This window comes from Balaenoptera physalus (assembly GCF_965194825.1).
Source record: "Balaenoptera physalus genome assembly, chromosome: 3".
NCBI classification, from domain to species: Eukaryota; Metazoa; Chordata; class Mammalia; order Artiodactyla; family Balaenopteridae; genus Balaenoptera; species Balaenoptera physalus.
This window is the reverse complement of record NC_138890.1, coordinates 141,533,014-141,548,074: the sequence shown is the minus strand read 5'-3', so window position 1 is coordinate 141,548,074 and position 15,061 is coordinate 141,533,014. Positions and strand designations below refer to the sequence as shown.

Genomic DNA, 15,061 nt, shown 5'->3' with positions numbered 1-15,061 from the left:
GCCATAGAGCCCTTTATGCTCTAGGTTTGGCCTTAAGTTTTCAGTTAAAAAGGCTTAATTTGGGCGGAGCAATGGTCCCATTCAAATACTTCTATTAGTAAGTGTTGATGTCTTTAAAGGACCTTAATTTTTTACACATTCACAATTCCTGAGCATTGAATCCTATAAATTAAATTTACATATTGATAGCATATGACTGGGAAATTTGAAAGCCCCTAGACTTACAGTTAAAAAAAAAAAAGAATTTGTCTTAGTAGCTTAATGTTTTCAGCCAAGTATCTAGTTCCATTTTAAGAAACTTAAAAATTAAAATATAATGTAAAATCCAACTGCATTCTTTGAATCTCATTGCAGTATTTCTCTAGGGACTAAAGAGCCTTAATTCATTGGCTGATTTTCTTTCAGTTGTTGAAAAGACAAACTGTTTATAAAATTAGTCTCAGTCTATGGTTGTCACCTCCTATGGTCATTCTAGAAAAAGTTCTCTAGAATTGAAGTTATAAATTTCAAGAAAAGAAGAAAATATTCAAATTTCTTATGAAGACAATAGTCTACAATTTGAATTAATCAGATCACAGTTCTTAAATTACTTTTTTCTCAAGAACTTCAAAGATAGCTCAACCATTATCATACAGTATACTGAAGAATATTAACCAGTTTTATGGACGGGCAAGTCGTGTTCTAAAGACTCAAGTCATCTCAGCTAACTACTTGGAAAATTAAGAGATGAAAACTAAAATCACCTGGCATGTCTATGAACATGAGTATCAGGTAGGACTTAGAGAAAATCTAGGTGAGAAGAGAGACAAGGTAGAGTGGCAGGAAGAATTTAAGATTATGAGAAAAAACAGTAGGGAAAAAGTCTTAAGTGAGAAGAAAACTCACAGATTAAAGGAAAGGGAGTAAAAAGAAAAAATTGAGTGTAAAGAGAGTTGCACAGAAAAACGAAAACAAAGGCAAAAGAAAAACAAGTTGGAGAACAGGAAGCTAAAAAGAACTCTACTCTTCATCTTCCATGGAGAACAGAGAATCTGATGCTTTTCCAGAAAGCCCCCACTATCCTGTTTAGCAAAATCCTCCAACTTAGAGGATCTCTGGGAGGCCTGAGTGGTGGACCAAAAATCTCTCTGGGTCACTGTTTCCTCTCAGTAGTGTGGGCTGGGGCAGCCTTCCCATCTGCTCGCTAGACCTCCTTCTTCCCAATCCTTAAGCCACTAAGAAAGCTTTCTACATCTACACTTGTTGGGATAATTTGTAGACACACTTGATTACATAATTGCAATATTTAAACTTTAAATTGCAAGTTTCACTTTTAAAAATTGCTTAAATTGTTATCAAAGTAAGGCATTCATCTAATTTTGTGAATTAGAGCATGTGAAAAGATTCTAACAAAACAACAGTCCCCCTCCTTGGGAGACTCTGCTCTTAGCTGTTTGATCACATACCTCCCCATTTCCAAATAATTCACTTATGTGGCTGGTCCTTGAGTTACCAGTTTTAGACAGAATCTATGTACTTTCTCTTATTATAGGGGAGGATATAGCTCTCTTACTCCACCCGTCCAACTTCCCCTTCGTCCATTTTTGCAACATAGTTGGTGGAAGAAAATCAGCCAGAGCACCATTAGTGTAACCGTTTATTTGCAAATACCAGGCAGGGGAGAGCTCCATAGAGCATCAGGCTTAGGGAAGGAGGACTAAATGTTTCCTAGGACTTTAGCCAGAGCAGCCAAAGTTCTGCTAATTTCAGAAATAGTTGGTCAAGGATAGAAAAGGGAGAAATTGCTCTTTTGGATTAGTAACCATTGTTTGAGTAATTTGGATTTTATACAGGGGAATGCGGAGGAAGATTCAGGGGCTAATGTCTTGTGCTAGGACGGTGAGGAGGAAGAGTGCAGGAGACAAGGACTTGCACACCTCTCCGTGGAAAATCCTGCCCTATAGTGCTTCTCACAAGTGACATCGCAATGTTAATTAAATCAACATTGTGTTTGCATTGCTATGACTGTGTGATTATTATTCACTGCAGGGCCAAGTCGTGAACTATGGCTGTATTTCTTTTTCTCTACAACTTTTTTGAGGAAAATAGTTTTTCATTTGTTTACTTTTTAGAACCTATCGCCATTATCTTCTAGTGGCTCTTGAAAATGCCTCTCCTGGGTATTTTCCACACAATGAAATGCATCGGCCAATCGTCTTCCTTCTGGGACCCACACCAGCCCTCCGAAATGGACCCCTCAGTTCTCCAGTCTGAACCAGTTTTCTGATGGCCCTGACACACACTGGCATTCCGGGATTTCTCTTTACCTTCCGTCTGTGCTGATTCCCTGTTCCCCCTGTTCTCTTGTTTTCTTCTTTCTTGGTTTGTGCTTTCATTTTATGGAGCATCCATTTTGCTAGCTTCTTAAGAAAGGGTACAGGAAGTAACTTTGGGGGACCTTGCATGTCTGGAAAAGTCTGTTTCACTCTCACACTTAATTGATGGTTTGCCTAGGGATAGGATTCTAGACTGGCAATTCATTCCTGCAAATTTCCAAAGATTGGTTTATTGTTTTCCAGCTTCCAATGTTTCTGAAAGTTCATTGCCATTCTGTTGCTTGATTCTTGGCGTGAAATCTGTTTTTTCTCTTTGGAACCTTGTAGGATTCTCTCGTTGTTTTATGAAATTTCAGTAAGTATGGATTCACTTTCTATGGATTATGTTCATATACCTGGTAGAGCCAGGAAACTCATGTCCTGCAGTTACAGGGAATTAATCATGTAGGCACACTTGGGAAATTATTCCATTTTGTTGGTTTCTTTTCCTTGTCATGTATTGATTATTGTTAATTGTATCAACTCAGGATTTTTAGCTTTGAATAAATTGGTTGCTGCCCTTTGGAATCATGCATGCTGCCAGACCAGTTTCTCTTTTCTCACCACTTTTGGTCTTTTAAAAACTGATCTCTACTCTCATTCATATAGGACCATATCCTTAGCTCTACTAATAGTTTTGGTACTCTTTGGGCATTTGCGTTACGGTACATATCGGTTTGAAGATGTTAATCTAAGCACAAAGACAGCAAATTTGCTACAGACTAATCAACGATGTGCAGGCCAAGCCTAAAATGATGGTGCAGGTTTCATGACCTTTCATGTCAACTATTGGTAACCTGCAGAGTAAAATATCTCTCTAGAGTATAGACTTGTTCCCCTTCACATTTTACAGTGGAGGAAACCAATCCTGAGATGTTAAGTGTGGAGTCATTTCTCCTGACTCCTTTCTAAACCATTATTCTTTTACCTTGTCTCCTCTCTCTGCTTGGCTACCTTGTCTTATATTTCTTTTTCTTTTCATTTCTTAATCTTCTTTTCTTTAGTATAAAGAAATATTATAGTTCTTTACTGTAAGACATATTATATTTATACATAAAGTATGTATTCTAAAATAGTACATATTCCAGAGGCAACAAGAAGTAGGGGTTAAGTCTAATTTCGGAACAGCTTGCTGAGTTTGAATCCTGGCTCTGTGACTCACCTACAGTGTGACCTTGGGCACATTATTTGACCTCTTTGTACCTCAGTTTTGGGGGCCTATAGTAATGGTACCTACCTTCTAGGATAGTTGCAAGAATTAAATGAGTTGATTCATGTAAAGCTCTTAGAACGGTGCCTGGTATACAATAAATATCAATGTCGCTAGTATTCTTGTCAGAAGTACAGAAACAAATGTTAAAATGAAAGAAATAATTATCTTTTTTTTTGAAATAATTATCTTTAATTCTGTCTCTACTACCATCTATAATCCCAACTAGAGAGATGACCATGGTTAACATTTCCGAGGGTTGTTTCTTGGTAGTTAAAAATAAAGCATATTGTACATAATGTTTTTTAAATTAATTAATTAATTAATTAATTTATTTGGCTATGTTGGGTCTTCGTTTCTGTGCGAGGGCTTTCTCTAGTTGCGGCGAGCGGGGGCCACTCTTCATCACAGTGCACAGGCCTCTCACTGTCGCGGCCTCTCTTGTTGCAGAGCACAGGCTCCAGACGCGCAGGCTCAGTAGCTGTGGCCCACGGGCCCAGCTGCTCCGCGGCGTGTGGGATCTTCCCAGACCAGGGCTCGAACCCGTGTCCCCTGCATTGGCAGGCAGACTCTCAACCACTGCGCCACCAGGGAAGCCCTACATACAGTTTTAATGTTGCTTTTTCCACTTGTCTTTATAGTTTAAGCTTGACTGTTCAATATTCTTCTGTGTGGTATATTTGCTTCCTGTATTGGCCCTAACACAGAGCCTTGCAAATTAGGTTCTTCCTAAGTACTAACCGACTGGGAAGCCAACTCTTCCTTCTGGACCTTTTGGGTTTGGAACAGGTGTAAAGAGGTCTTCCTGTCATGAATTCGAGAAGACTCAGTTACAGTTAAGACAGGTCTTATATTTCTGTAGACAATGAAAGCATTCTGGCATCTGAAGAATCTGGAGATGGCATCTGAAAAGTGTGGATTAGAACAAAATGAGGGGATACTCACATGAAAAGATGATGGAGGAGGAGAGGGAGGGCTGGGTGAGAACCAGAATGGAAGTGGTGGGGTGGGACTCAGTGGGACCATTAAGCATGGAGGTGTGGGTCTCTCCACCCACACGGCAGAGACCACATGGAATGTGGATCTGATATTTTGATTATTTCCTTGGAACCTCAGCAGTTAAGTGAGGCTGGGAAGCCAGTGAAAAGGCTTCTGCGTGCAGACACATCCTGAAAGCTGAGGCTGCTTTGATCTCCTGGGAGATCCGACATGATTTGGCCCTTCCCCAGTGCATGACAGTCACCAGTCTGCTTCACTCACACAGGACCTGTGTAGCCAGAAGCAGTCGGCTCAGCAGTGTTTCCAGAGTTCTGGAATTAAGCCTTGAGCAGCCCCAGTGAAGATTCACGCCTCTTGAGAGCACTCCATGTAACACTGAGACAAATTTACGTTAGTGGGTTTGTGTTCTGTCATGTCGCACGTGCTAGAGAATTACTGTCTTCTCGGGAGGCAGAGAAGTTCTTCAGAGGCTCGTGGTCTGGCTGGTGGGTTTTGGATGGAGATGTATAGAAAGTGATGTAGAAGGTGAGGAGGAACGCTTCTGTCTTGCCTGAACTCAGGCTTCCTTAGGAGTCACCCTCTCCGTATAGCACATCACATCCATGTGAGAACTAGTCTGTGTGGTTTGGTGACTACTATCTACCAAGAAAAGTAAAAAAGATTTAAAACAATAAAACAGGTGACATGGTTAATAGCTATAGGAAACAGGATGCAACATTTTTTTAAAGGTTAGCATATAGCAGGGCTAAGTAAGTAGACTCTGGGTTTAAAGCTGTTTGTCTCATTGATGGAATGTTCAGTGATAGCAGAAATTTGGTGACTTAAACCTTTTTTGTTCAATGCTAGATTAATTGGTGAAAGTTGCCCATCAGAACAGAGACTAAGATGCAAATACAGACTATTACTCCCATTCTTGGCTAATAAAATACACTCTGATCATATTTAATTATGAAGGTTTTTTAAAAAGCCTTTTAAACTTTTCTGAACTTCTAGTTTAGACAAATACCCTTTGGACATAATCAACAGCACTAGTTCTTGTAGCAGACAATGAGGTACAGATTTTCCCACCCTTTACATTGCTTCACATTCAATGGCCATTAAAAAAAAAAAACCCACATTTCACTTTCTGTTTCCCTGACCTACATTTCCTTATCTTAGCACTTGCTTAATCACAGGGGCAAATTCTTTCAGGTTTCATCTCATTCAGGAAGTTTGCCCTGAACATTGACCATACCCCACGTGTTCTCTGGGTGCCCACCCTACCTTCACATATGTCTGGCCCAGTGCTTTGAACGTTATATTTAAATTATCTGTTTAGGTGTCTACCTTACCCCACTACCTGATGATTGAATCATACCTATGCGGCTCTTGGGGAGGACCTTGTACCCACTGGCTTAAAGTAGGCAGGCACTTAAAAATAGTCTGCTGAACTGGATATTTCATCTTGTTATTGGAGGAGTATTCCACAGCCCTAGCTGTGAGGGAGGAAGAGAAACTGGGCTTTCCAGCCCCTACAGCAGAAGAAGGCAAGGAAGGGAGAGTTAATAAAGATGTTGAGTGAGCCAGCCTACGGTGACTGCCACACCGTCACTGATTGATAGGGTGACCATGTGTCCCAGTTCATCAGGGAAGGCTCTGGATTACATCTGTTGTCCCAGTGTGATTATTAATAGCACCTCCTTCTACTCTCAAAAGTGTCTTGGTTTGAGTGACAAATTCTGTGTTCACCCTACATACTGAGCACTTGCTATTTATTGTAGGCTCTCATTAAACAGTAGCTATTAATAAGGGAGATAGACCACAACCATAAGATAAATAACAAGCCAAGATTACATGTGGTGGTCTAACAGCACTTCATAGGTCTAACCGTTTTGACACAGTCTGTGGCTGGTTGATCGTCAGCTCCACCCCTCCCACTCCCATGTTTCCTACTGAAACAGGAGGGAAGGGGACAGGGCACAACCCTTAAAAGAATGACATAGCCATAAGACATGACAGAAACTGGTTAGAACCAACTAGGTCCAAGATGGTGGAAGATTCGACTTCCAGTGGACCTTGAGCCTCATTATACACTCATTGTAATACATTAGCATCTAAATGACACACCCACCAGTGCCATGACAGTTCTGAGGCTAACCATAAAAGGCCAAAAACTGGGCGGTGGCCCAATTCCTGGAAATCCCCACCCCTTCCCTGAAATAGTTGGAATAATCCTTCCACTTATTAGCCTATGAAATTACCTAGCCCATAAAAACTAACCACCCCATGTTTCGGCACCTCTCACCTTCTGAGATGGCCTACACTCCATCTGTGGAGTATGTTTCTCTCTAAATAAATCCACTTCTTACCTATCACTTTGTCTCTCACTGAATTCTTTCTGCGACATCAAGAAGAACCTGAGCTTTATTAAATCCTGAGACCAGGTGTGTAATCTCAATTAAAAGACCATAGGTTCAGGGACTTCCCTGGTGGCACAGTGGTTAAGAATCCGCCTGCCAATGCAGGGGACACGGGTTTGATCCCTGGTTTGGGAAGATCCCGCATGCCATGGAGCAACTAAGCCGTGTGCCACAACTACTGAAGCTCGCACTCCTAGAGCCTGTGCTCTGCAACAAGAGAAGCCACGGCAGTGAGAAGCCTGTGCACCGCAATGAAGAGTAGACCCTGCTCGCCACAACTAGAGAAAGCCCGCGCACAGCAACGAAGACCCAATGCACCCAAAAAAGAAAAAAAAAAGACCATGGGTTCAAGTCCCAATCTGAGTTGCACGGTTTCACTATGACCTCCTTTCTAAAGGACCTCTCTTAGGTTTTGCAACATTATTTTCCAATCTGAGTTGCACGGTTTCACTATGACCTCCTTTCTAAAGAACCTCTCTTAGGTTTTACAACATTATTTTCCTATCACTTGTATTTTTGAAACGAAAGACTTAGAATCTAGAAAATTTGCATGTTCAATCATCCCAACTAGTTTTTGTTTAGATTTTCCCTTGGGAAATCATGTTATCAAATAGCTGAATATATTAGTATTCCAATGTCACACTGCCACTTCAAGGAGTAACCATGTTATAGATTTTGACATTTAAGTTGCCTATTGAAATGGTGATGCTGGACTAATGTCTTAAAGATACCGAGAGTTCCTATTCCTGACCCATTCCAGGCTCCCACCTCTGACCACCCTTAATGTGGTTTATAATTATTTTGGAATTTTTCTTCCTTGGAAGTTCTCACCTCTACCTTCTCTGCTAACCTCTCTTCCCCATTCTTTTTTTTTTTTTTTTAACCCCCAAATTGTAATGCCTAATAGTCGTATTTTTCAGGATATATATAATTACTGGATTCATTTATTTATTTATGGCTACATTGGGTCTTCGTTGCTGCTCTCCGGCTTTTTTTTTTTTTTTTTTTTTTTTTTTTTTAATGGCTGTGTTGGGTCTTTGTTTCCGTGCGAGGGCTTTCTCTAGTTGTGGCAAGCGGGGGCCACTCTTCATCACGGTGCGCCGGCCTCTCACTATCGAGGCCTCTCTTGTTGTGGAGCACAGGCTTCAGACGCGCAGGCTCAGTAATTGTGGCTCACGGGCTTAGTTGCTCCGCGGCATGTGGGATCTTCCCAGACCAGGGCTCGAACCCGTGTCCCCTGCATTGGCAGGCAGACTCTCAACCACTGCGCCACCAGGGAAGCCCCCCCCATTCTTAAAAACGCATTTATTTTTATGAAATCTTCCTCAGGTAAGATTTTCATTTCCTCAACTTTTCACTTGTCAGAAGATAGAATCATCTGCTGAGCACTTCCTGATTGAGCTAACTGATGGAAATGTTGAAAAATGTACCTCCCCCGTTTTATGCCCAGGACCACTCATTGCCTTTTTGGAAAGTTGCTTAAAACCCTACACTTCTGTGGCTGTTCTAAATGACTCATGTTAACAGTTTTGCTCATACCTCTTTCAGAAGGCATGAAGATGTTTGCCTTCCTGAAATTTGGAGTTGAGAGCAGGTGTACCAATCTAAAACATGAAATTGGAACAAGCCTGCTCCATGTGTTATGGAATACAAGACTAAATATGCCGTTTTAAGCATACTCATACACAAAAACAAAAAACAATTGAGATTTCAATTGAAATTCACTAAGTTTGTAGATTCATTTGGAGAAGAGTTTACATCTTTATGATATTGAGTATTCTCTTATTAAACATAGTATGTTTTTTCCATGTATTAGTTCTTTTATGTTCTTCAATAAGCTTTCATAATTTTCATGATTTATGTCTCTCTCATCTCCTTTGTTGGATTTATTCTTAGGTATCTCATGAATTTTTATTGCTACTCATATGAATGGAATATGTTTTATTATTGTTATATTTTCTTATTATTGCCAGATTATTATTGGTGAATACAAATGTTATTGAATTTGCACTAATTTTGTCTTCAGCAACATTGTTAAACTTACTTATTAGTTTTAATCATTTGTGAGTAAAGTCTCTAGGATTTTCAATGTTTAAAATTCTTTGTCAGCAAATCAGAACAGTTTTGTTTCTTTTCAGTATTTAGTTCTTGTCTTCTTTCACTGGCCAGGGGCTCCAATAAATATTGAATAGAAGCAGTGTTAGCTGGCAACCTTGTCTTCTTCCTGATTTTGTAGAGAATGCTTCTAATATTTCACCATTTAAAAAGATGTCTGCTGTAGGTTTTTGGCAGGTAGACGTAACTTGGTTGAGCAAGTTCCCCTCTATACCTAGTTTGCTAACATTTTTATTAATAATGAGTGTATAGTGTTTTTGTTTGTTTTTTTAATTTCATTTTATTTATTTATTTTTTATACAGCAGTTCTTATTAGTTATCTATTTTATACATATGTGTATATATGTCTATCTCAATCTCCCAGTTTATCCCACTACCACCACCCCTCCCCTCACATTCCCCCTTGGTATCCATATATTTGTTCTCTACATCTGTGTCTCTATTTCTGCCCTGCAAATCGGTTCATCGGTACCATTTATCTAGATTCCACATATATGTGTTAATATACGATATTTGTTTTTCTCTTTCTGACTTACTTCACTCTGTATGACAGTCTCTAGGTCCATCCATGTCTCTACAAATGACCCGATTTCGTTCCTTTTTATGGCTGAGTAATATTCCATTTTATATATGTAATACATCTTCTTTATCCATTTCTCTGTCGATGGGCATTTAGGTTGCTTCCATGACCTGGCTATTGTAAATAGTGCTGCAATGAACATTGGGGTGCATGTGTCTTTCTTTTTTTTTTTTGGCTGTGTTAGGTCTTCGTTGCTGTGCACGGGCTTTCTCTAGTTGCGGTGAGCGGGGGGGCTACTCTTCATTGCAGTGTGTGGGCTTCTCATTGCAGTGGCTTCTCTTGTTGCAGAGCATGGGCTCTAGGCGTGAGGGCTTCAGTAGTTGTGGCACGTGGGCTCAATAGTTGTGGCTTACGGGCTCTAGAGCGTAGGCTCAGTAGTTGTGGCACACGGGCTTGGTTGCTCCGTGGCATGTGGGATCTTCCAAGACCATGGCTCGAACCGTGTCCCCTGCATTGGCAGGAGGATTTTTAACCACTGCACCACCAGGGAAGTCCGCATGTGTCTTTTTTTTTTTAATTAATTAATTAATTTTTATATTTATTTTTGGCTGTGTTGGGTCTTCGTTTCTGTGCGAGGGCTTTCTCTAGTTGCGGCAAGCGGGGGCCACTCTTCATTGTGGTGCGCGGGCCTCTCACTATCACGGCCTCTCTTGTTGTGGAGCGCAGGCTCAGTAGTTGTGGCTCACGGGCCTAGTTGCTCCGTGGCATGTGGGATCTTCCCAGACCAGGGCTCGAACCCGTGTCCCCTGCATTGGCAGGCAGATTCTCAACCACTGCGCCACCAGGGAAGCCCCCGCATGTGTCTTTTTCAGTTACAGTTTTCGCTGGGTATATGCCCAGTAGTGGGATTGCTGGGTCATATGGTAATTCTATTTTTAGTTTTTTAAGGAACCGCCATACTGTTCTCATAATGGCTGTATCAATTTACATTCCCACCAACAGTGCAAGAGGGTTCCCTTTTCTCCACACCCTCTCCAGCACTTGTTGTTTGTAGATTTTCTGATGATGCCCATTCTAACTTGTGTGAGGTGATACCTCACTGTAGTTTTGATTTGCATTTCTCTAATAATTAGTGATGTTGAGCAGCTTTTCATGTGCCTCTTGGCCATCTGTATGTCTTTTTAGGAGAAATGTCTATTTAGGTCTTCTGCCCATTTTTGATTGGGTTGTTTGTTTTTTTAATATTGAGCTGCATGAGCTGTTTATATATTTTGGAGATTAATCCTTTGTCTGTTGATTTGTTTGCAAATATTTTCTCCCATTCTGAGGGTTGTCTTTTCATCTTGTTTATAGTTTCCTTTGCTTTGCAAAAGCTTTTAAGTTTCATTAGGTCCCATTTGTTTATTTTTGCTTTTATTTCCATTAATTTAGGAGGTGGGTCAAAAAAGATCTTGCTGTGATTTATGTCAAAGAGTGTTCTCCCTATATTTTCCTCTAAGAGTTTTAGAGTGTCTGGTCTTACATTTAGGTCTTTAATCCATTTTGAGTTTATTTTTGTATATGGTGTTAGAGAATGTTCTAATTTCATTCTTTTACATGTAGCTGTCCAGTTTTCCTAGCACCACTTATTGAAGAGACTGTCTTTTCTCCATTGTATATCCTTGCCTCCTTTGTCATAGATTAGTTGACCATAGGTGCATGGGTTTATCTCTGGGCTTTCTATCCTGTTCCACTGATCTGTATTTCTGTTTTTGTGCCAGTACCATATTGTCTTGATTACTGTAGCTTTGTAGTATAGTCTGAAATCAGGGAGTCTGATTCCTCCAGCTCTGTTTATTTCCCTCAAGATTGCTTTGGCTATTCAGGGTCTTTTGTGTCTCCATACAGATTTTAAGATTTTTTGTTCTAGTTCTGTAAAAAATGCCATTGGTAATTTGATAGGGATTGCACTGAATCTATAGATTGCTTTGGGTAGTATAGTCATTTTCACAATATTGATTCTTCCAATCAACGAACATGGTGATCTCTCCATCTGTTTGTGTCATCTTTGATTTCTTTCATCAATGTCTTACAGTTTTCTGAGTACAGGTCTTTTACCTCCTTAGGTAGGTTTATTCCTAGGTATTTTATTCTCTTTGTTGCAATGGTGAATGGGATTGTTTCCTTAATTTCTCTTTCTGATCTTTCATTGTTAGTGTATAGGAATGCAAGAGATTTCTGTGCATTAATTTTGTATCCTGCAACTTTACCAAATTCATTGATTAGCTCTAGTAGTTTTCTGGTGGCATCTTTAGGATTTTCTATGTATAGTATCATGTCATCTGCAAACAGTGACAGCTTTACTTCTTCTTTTCCAATTTGTATTTCTTTTTCTTCTCTGATTGCTGTGGCTAGGTCTTCCAAAACTATGTTGAATAAGAGTGGCGAGAGTGGACATCCCTGTCTTTTCCTGATCTTAGAGGAAATGGTTTCAGTTTTTCACCATTGAGAATGATGTTTGCTGTGGGTTTGTCATATATGGCCTTTATTTTATTGTGGTAGTTTCCCTGTATGCCCACTCCCTGGAGAGTTTTTGTCATAAATGGGTGTTGAATTTTGTCAAAAGCTTTTTCTGCATCTATTGAGATGATCATATGGTTTTTATTCTTCAGTTTGTTAATATGGTGTATCACATTGATTGATTTGCGTATATTAAAGAATCCTTGCATCCCTGGGGTAAATCCCACTTGATCGTGGTGTATGATCCTTTTAATGTGTTGTTGAATTCTGTTTGCTAGTATTTTGTTGAGGATTTTTGCATCTATATTCATCAGTGATATTGGTCTGTAATTTTCTTTTTTTGTAGTATCTCTGTCTGGTTTTGGTATCAGGGTGATGGTGGCCTCATAGAATGAGTTTGGGAGTGTTCCTTCCTCTGCAATTTTTTTGGAAGAATTTGAGAAGGATGGGTGTTAACTCTTCTCTAAATGTTTGATAGAATTCACCTGTGAAGCCATCTGGTCCTGGACTTTTGTTTGTTGGAAGATTTTTAATCACAGTTTCAATTTTATTACTTGTGATTGGTCTGTTCATATTTTCTATTTCTTCCTGGTTCAGTCTTGGAAGGTTATACCCTTCTAAGAGTTTGTCCATTTCTTCCAGGTTGTCCATTTTATTGGCATAGAGTTGCTTGTAGTAGTCGCTTATGGTGCTTTGTATTTCTGCAGTGTCTGTTGTAACTTCTCCTTTTTCATTTCTAATTTTATTGATTTGAGTCCTCTCCCTCTTTTTCTTGATGAGTCTGACTAAAGGTTTATCAATTTTGTTTATCTTCTCAAAGAACCAGCTTTTAGATTTATTGATCTTTGCTATTGTTTTCTTTGTTTCTATTTCATTTATTTCTGCTCTGATCTTTATGATTTCTTTCCTTCTGTTAACTTTGGGTTTTGTTTGTTCTTCTTTCTCTAGTTCCTTTAGGTGCAAGGTTAGATTGTTTATTTGAGATGTTTCTTGTTTCTTGAGGTAAGATTGTATTGCTGTAAACTTCCCTCTTCGAACTGCTTTTGCTGCATCCCATAGGTTTTGGATCGTGTTTTCACGTTGTGTCATTTGTCTCTAGGTATTTTTTGATTTCTTCAGTGATCTCTTGGTTATTTAGTAACATATTGTTTAGCCTCCATGTGTTTGTGTTTTTTACGTTGTTTTCCCTGTAATTTATATCTAATCTCATAGTGTTGTGGTCAGAAAAGATGCTTGATATGATTTCAATTTTCTTAAATTTACCGAGGCTTGATTTGTGACCTGAGATGTGATCTATCCTGGAGAATGTTCTGCGTGCACTTGAGAAGAAAGTGTAATCTGCTGTTTTCGGATGGAATGTCCTATAAATATCAATTAAATGTATCTGGTCTATTGTGTCATTTAAAGCTTGTGTTTCCTTATTAATTTTCTGTCTGGATGATCTGTCCATTGGTGTAAGTGAGGTGTTAATCTCCCCCACTATTATTGTGTTACTGACAGTTTCCTCTTCTATAGCTGTTAGCATTTGCCTTATGTTTTGAGGTGCTCCTATGTTGGGTGCATATATATTTATAATTGTTATATCTTCTTGGATTGATCCCTTGATCATTATGTAGTGTCCTTCTTTGTCTCTTGTAATAGTCTTTATTTTAAAGTCTATTTTGTCTGATATGAGAATTGCTACTCCAGCTTTCTTTTGATTTCCATTTGCATGGAATATCTTTTTCCATCCCCTCACTTTCAGTTTGTATGTGTCCCTAGGTCTGAAATGGGTCTCTTATAGACAGCATATATATGGGTCTTGTTTTTGTTTCCATTCAGCAAGTTTGTATCTTTTGGTTGTAGCATTAAATCCGTTCACATTTAAGGTAATTATCAATATTATGCTCCTATTACCATTTTCTTAATTGTTTTGGGTTTGTTATTTTAGGTCCTTTTCTCCTCTTGTGTTTCCTGCCTGAGAAGTTCCTTTAGCATTTGTTGTAGAGCTGGTTTGTTGGTCCTGGATTCTCTTAGCTTTTGCTTGTCTGTAAAGCTTTTGATTTCTCTGTCAAATCTGAATGAGATCCTTGCCAGGGAGAGTAATCTTGGTTGTAAGTTCTTCCCTTTCATCACTTTAAATATATTGTGCCACTCCCTTCTGGCTTGTAGAGTTTCTGCTGAGAAATCAGCTGTTAACCTTATGGGAGTTCCCATGTATGTTATTTGTCATTTTTCCCTTGTTACTTTTAATAATTTTTCTTTGTCTTTAATTTTTGTCAATTTGATTACTATGTGTCTCAGTGTGTTTCTCCTTGGGTTCATCCTGCCTGGGACTCTCTGCGCTTCCTGGACTTGGGTGGCTATTTCCTTTTCCATGTTAGGGAAGTTTTCAACTATAATGTCTTCAAATATTTTTTTGGGTCCTTTCTCTCTCTCTTCTCCTTCTGGGACGCCTATAATGCGAATGTTGGTGCATTTAATGTTGTCCCAGAGTTCTCATAGGCTGTCTTCATTTCTTTTTGTTCTTTTTTCTTTATTCTGTTCTGCAGCAGTGAATTCCACCATTCTGTCTTCCAGGTCACTTATCCGTTCTTCTGCCTCAGTTTTTCTGCTATTGATTCCTTCTAGTGTATTTTTCATTTCACTTATTGTCTTGTTCATCTCTGTTTGTTCTTTAATTTTTCCAGGTCTTTGTTAAACATTTCTTGCATCTTCTCAATCTTTGCCTCCATTCTTTTTCTGAGGTCCTGGATCATCTTCACCATCATTATTCTAAATTCTTTTTCTTGAAGGTTGCCTATCTCCACTCCATTTAGCTGTTTTTCTGGTGTTTTATCTTGTTCCTTCATCTGGTACATAGTCCTCTGCCTTTTCATCTTGTCTATCTTTCTGTGAATGTGGTTTTCTTTCCACAGGCTGCAGGATTGTAGTTCTTCTTGCTTCTGCTGTCTGCCCTCTGGTGGATGAGGCTATCTAAGAGTTT

The 15,061-nt window shown here is 39.3% G+C and overlaps 1 protein-coding gene and 1 long non-coding RNA gene across 7 annotated transcripts in view; both read left to right on the top strand.

Moving 5' to 3' along the window:
• The window catches only part of NIM1K (NIM1 serine/threonine protein kinase), a 69,412-nt gene that overhangs the window by 2,075 nt on the left and 52,276 nt on the right, over window positions 1-15,061 (top strand). The gene's annotated exons all lie outside the window — the stretch shown is intronic.
• Window positions 3,913-7,829, top strand: LOC309657597. Its single transcript, XR_014261862.1, has 2 exons — window positions 3,913-7,371; window positions 7,445-7,829. It is a non-coding gene; the product is annotated as an uncharacterized lncRNA (long non-coding RNA).